The sequence below is a fragment of the Micropterus dolomieu genome, linkage group LG13, assembly GCF_021292245.1.
Source record: "Micropterus dolomieu isolate WLL.071019.BEF.003 ecotype Adirondacks linkage group LG13, ASM2129224v1, whole genome shotgun sequence".
Taxonomy (NCBI): Eukaryota; Metazoa; Chordata; class Actinopteri; order Centrarchiformes; family Centrarchidae; genus Micropterus; species Micropterus dolomieu.
The window spans coordinates 20,992,706-20,998,828 of NC_060162.1; positions in this window are offsets into that span (position 1 = coordinate 20,992,706).

The following is a 6,123-nucleotide window of genomic DNA, read 5'->3' on the forward strand; positions in this document are numbered from 1 at the left end:
AATCTAGAGTCCCTATACATAGAACTCACCCTCAGATTTGAGATTGACTGATTGACTAGAGTTTACGATTTCAGAATAACTGAACCAGTAACAACTAATGAATTACCAGAAATTCGTGTAATTCTCAGGCTATACTCAAGGACCTAAAGCCTTGGGCGGACAAGCAAATCTTTAGGTGGTGCTCCTAATTTCGAGGCATAAATTAATATTCTCGGAAATATTAATTTTCATAACTGTATTAAACTTTTACGTAGCCTAGATCTGCTACATAAAAATGATTTAAGATTACTTTATGAAATGTTAGCTTACTAGTCTTCTGTGTTATTTGTCTTTGTGTGTTTGTATTTTTTTTTATGCTGCTGCCTGTCTTGGCCAGGTCACCCTTGCAAAAGATGTTCTTAATCTCAATGGGACTCTCCTGGTTAAATAAAGGTTAAATACATTTTTAAAAAAGCCAAAGTTTATGATGAATGGCACAGCAGCTGCCGGTGTTTGTTGTTCTCTCTCACGTGTGGCTGAGCGCAGCAGATACGTAGTATGTGTTACATAAGTAGGTTATATGTAACGTAGGGAGGGGAATAACAGCAAGCTCATAAGCCTTCCTAAAAATAAACATTGCTCATGAGTCCCACACCTCATTGCTCATGAGTCCAAGTTAAGTCTGAAGTCACTGTTTGTGCGACTCAAGTCCGAAACTCATTCTCAAGTCCCCATCTCTGCTAAGGGTGTTTGAAGTGACACAGATCTCAAATCCAAAGAGAATGAGTTCCAAGGTTTTAGAAGCTAAAACCTCAAAGGGGCAGTCTCCTTTAATTTTAAGCCTGAAGCCTGGTACAACCAGCCACACTCGATGAGAAGACCTCAGTGGTGTAGTAGCTCACCAATGCTGGTAGTTGCCAAGATGATGAGGCATTTTGATTGTATGGAGTTCCTGTTATTTTGTTCACTTTGTATACCTGCCAGTCCAGTTGTTTTCCTCCTTGTATCCCTGTAGCAATGAGTCCTGAGCCTGTCTGATATTTATGATTCAAATATGGGAACACATAAAAACATTTCGAAGGCCAGATAAGTCTCTGATGCCTTTTACATTTTATGTTTTGACAATATTCTCATCAGATAAGACATGAAATGTTTCTGAGAAAATCATCCTGCTGATTTTGTCAACAGGGAGCAACAGAGACAACAACAGGGCAAAGAAAGCAGCACAAGAGGAACAGAAACTGAGCGAGCGAGTCAAGGAGAAGGGGAGAAAAATAATGATGGGGAAGTCGAGAGAGAACAATAAAGAGACAGGGAGAGGGGTAAATGATGAGATTGCAAAAGAGAAGGGAGTGGATCAGACAAAAAGAGTGTGTGGAGATTATATATATATATATATATATTCAGTATTATCAGTACTATTTCATGTTCAATATATTTTCAGTACATTCAATATATTTGTTAGCCAAGGGAAATGTCAAACACACCACATTGTGGGAATAACATTTTTTGCTTATGTAAAAGGACAAATAATATTTTATAACAAAATCTGAATGACAAATGTAACCTGGCACAGTTTCCACTGGCTATGTATGTAATGTATTTAATAAAGAGATGCATGCACAAGAACACACCATGATTAATGGTTTCCACAGGTGGCAGCAGTTCATTTGTGCCATAGCAAGAAAAGGACTACTAAGAAATCACTTGTCTTTTCCAATCAGTAAGTAGCTCAGAAAACAATCATGAGATGCGTATGATTAGTCAAGACAGTGAGAGGATTTCCCCCGTCATAAATAAGTGACACACAGAGGCAGGAAAAAGCTTCTATAATGCAACATGATGTTATTAGTGCTGGGCAATGATTAAAAGTTTTAATCGCGATTAATCGCATGGTTATGCGGAAAATTGAACAATAAATTCTAAAGTAGAGTATTGAGCACTTTTAAATGTACTGCTATATACACAAAAGTACAATAACACGTGGTTTGCAAACACTTCAAACAATTAAGGTGCTTTTTACCAGCAGTATTCCCTTTACACAGTAGCAATAAATATTTCTTGTAAATCTCAGCTTAAACATTAATGTAATCAAATCAAATATAAAACCAAAGCTATTTGCCACTGCCAGCGCATTACCTTTTATCTAACTTGTTATAACAAGTTTCCATCAGAGTCCAGAGCCACGATCATAACATCATAACAGACACCTTCTGAGCAATAGGTTAACGTATATAAATCTGTTTTCTTGGGGGTTTTTTTATCAGCAGAAACATTTTTCTTTTATCAGGGAGCAGCAGAATTCAATTCAAATTAGCTTTATTGGCATGAATGTGTAACAACAATATTGCCAAAGTATCATACAAACTACATAAGAACAATCAACCCCATACATTTCAAAACGTGAAACAGTCCGTGTTCAGTAGCAAGTGTCACTGTCAGAATGAAGTGAAGTGCTCGCCTAACGCACACATCCGCCCGCTGCTGAAGTTGAATTGTCTTGAACTTTTTCTACATGACGCGCAGCACAAATCATTGGAAGAGAGACTGATCCTCGCTGTTTGTGAGTTACCAGAATCTATTAATCTTTACTAAATAGTTATCAGGACATCAACAGGAGGGAATTTCGCATGGCACAGCATCCCTGCAAAACTAGATGTAGACCTATCAGGTAAAGTTGTGTATAATTTTAACTTAAGTTAAATAGGCTACAGCTGTGTAGCGCGACAACTCCAGCAAAGAAAGCAATCACCCTGAAAAGTATTGACACGTTACTTGGGTACTTTAATTGTGATGTAATTAGTCTTTTCAAATCATCCAGCAGACTAATCATTAATTAAAAGAAAAAGTAATTACTTTAAAATCTTATTCAGAAATGCGTTACTACCAAGCACTGTGAACATGGGATAAGTCTGAGTTAACATTGGTTGATTGATTGATTGATCATGGTGCTTTTCATTTTAAATGCTTTAATTCTTTACCCAACAGGAAAATTAACAAAGCTCTGACTCACAAAGATTCTAAACATGTAAATCAACACTTCTGTTTTCAGAAAAGAAAATATATCATCCCGTCATTCCCTCCCATCTCTTCCCCTGCATCGCCTCTGTAGGGTAAACTTGCAAGTCGATAGGAAGATGCGTACTGACGTTTGACATACTGACACCGGCACAGCCTGCGGTGATATGACCGCTAAAGAGTTCCAATTTTAGGAAGGCAAACAATCCAGCAGGCAAACATACCCTGCATGGCGAACAATGACATTTTGTGTTCGTCTTATCAGAGCAAATAAATATTGGCTTAGCACTGATGGAGGCTTGTGGGCCGGATGCTGTTTGTGATTCTGGGAATCAAGTGCCGAGGGGCCCAAAGGCGTGTTGTTGCTTTCCATCCGCAGTCTCCCAATGAGGAGGAATCTATCTCCCTGACCTCAGCTAACACCCCCAGACATGCTGATAAACACTGAATATTTATCGTATACTCTCTCACTCTGTCACACACACTCACACACACACACACACACACACACAAACAAACACACACTGTCTCCCTTTATCTCTCCCCAGAAAATCCAAATACACATGTGCTCAATCTCACCCTAACGCACACTCTTTGTCTCACACATATTGTCTAAGACAGATACATAAACCCATGAACACATTTGCTCTCTCTCTCTAACACACACACACACAGACACACACACACACACCAGGGAAAATTAATATTTAGCAAAAGATGACGCAAGTGTGTTGAAACTTACAAGGACTGAAAGAAAAGATGGACATTAGTTTTGTCTTGTTGTGGTGAAACTTTCAAGAACAATACGTTCAAGAGGACATCTGTACACTGAAGAAACCACAGACCTGTTTGATGATTTCAGCTGATACTACACAGAATTTAATTGTTAAGGTGACTATCAGCCATGACAAAGTGGAAGCAAAAAACAATTAAGTAAATCAATAGATCATTAGTATAAGACTGCCAACATCACCAACATCAACTCAAAACATCTTCTAAAAGGTCATTCACAGTAATTGAGGCTTGTTGAAACTTTACATCGAGTGTTGTTTTCCAGAATGAGAAGCAGAGGCTCCCTACGCAGAGCTTTTGACCAGTTGGCATTCAGTTCAAATCAATCAACATACTATCATGTAATTGAAAACATGGCTATGGGAAACCAAATGTTCATTGTTTGGACTGTCTATTCATCAGGATGAGCAAAGAGAACTCTTTCTCATATTCTTTAAACCTTTTAATTTTGCACTTCATTTTAAGGCTTGCATTTAAACTATACAGGTTCACTTTTTCAAAACACAGTCAGCGCAGCAGAAGTCGATATGGACTTAAACATGGAACACTTTTCATTGCTATGACAAAAAATGCATTCAGTGTCCACATCTTTCAAATTTCTAAAAGAAATAAAGGAAAATCATAATGCATAAACTTCTAACTGGAACACTGAGCGACTATTTTTATTCCTTGATGACCTCTATGGAAGATTTGTACCAGGTGGGAAACATTTTGCAGATGTATTAGACGATGTGGCGTTTAATTGTTCTCTTCCAGTCACAGAGTGGTTTACAGCCCATCCCAGGATGGTGTCACTTTTCCTTCTATCTTACTCTGCATTCCTCAACCCCCATAGATGAAATCTTTTCCTCATCGAGGTGGACAGTTTATCATCACCAGCCACATGATTAGATGTCCCCTTTGGACACAATGAATGCTTGAATGCTTCTGGACCGATCTGCAGAAAAGTGTCAGGGATGGACCAGGTATGCAAAAAAAATCCCAGGTGTATTACAAGAGAGGACTTAAGATGTGATGGTGACAAGAACTTTGACTGGCGCTGTTGTATTGCTATATTTGTAGCTATCATCTACATGTACATATAAAATATAAATTTTGTATTACACATTACTTTTGTTTCATCTTTTCCACTTGGAATTACAAACATTCTTTTTTTTAAAGATATTTTATTTGACAGGAACAGCTGAAGAGAGAGACAGGAAATGTGTGATAGAGAGAAGGGATGACATGCAGCAATGGGCCGTAGCCTTGCACAGGGTGAGCTAACCATGGTAACATATCACAGCATATGCAATTCATTTCTGTGACATTTACTTTAAGGCTGAACACAATGTAGTGTTTTATGTAATGTAATCAGGGCTTGACATTAACTTTTTTGCTCACTTGCCAATGTGGCTAGTGGTTTTCCAAAGTTACTAGCCACACAGCATTTTCACTAGCCACATTTCTGTTGTTGGAAAATTACATTTTATATGATTAAAGTTGACTATGGTGTACAGGGCTGGACTGGGCCGACATCATGTGACCACATTACATGTGGGCCGACACACCTTTGGGGCCGGTGTAATGTAAATTATTTATTTATATAACTGTTTTTAGAAACGGGCCAACGATCGGCCCATAAAGCATGGACAGCCGCCCATTGGGTAATTTCCTATACTGACGCCGGGCCGGCCCAATGGCATCTCTTACTAGACCCCACCCTCTCCCCTTCTCTGTTTCTTGCTTTGCGGGCAAAAACAAAACAAAAACATTCTTCAGATGGAGGCCACCAAATGCGCGAAAATAGCCGACGTTATCGTTACTGTTTGCTACCGGGGCTGCAGTAGCTTCAACATACGTAGGCCCTACGTAGTGCAGGCACAGTCACTTGAAGGAGTAAAGGAGAGCTGTAGCCTAGCCACCGCCAGGCAGAAGAGGAGGCGTGTGTTAGCGAAACACAGTGACCGTGATGGGCCGAGTGAGAGAGAGAGACCAGGAGGAGAGTGGAGGTGAAGCAAGAAAACCTGCAATGCAATATAAATATAGAAGAAGCCTCTGCCTTGTTCAAAAAATTTACTGAAAAAAGAGCTACTGATTACTGCATTATATTTTATTATATTTTTATATAGTGAATTGTCACCTGTCACCTGAATTTTGTGCTTCCCTTTATAAAAATGAAGACATTTCCACCATAAATTGGAGCAAAAAATGCCTCCACAATGCAGGAAATTAAGTGTTTAATGCTAAAATTCCTCTGGGGAGGACCCCCAGAACCCCTCATCAAATATTTCTTAAGTAAATATTTTTTTAAATAGTACGTCTATTACAATTTATTCTTGTCTTGTAGTCATG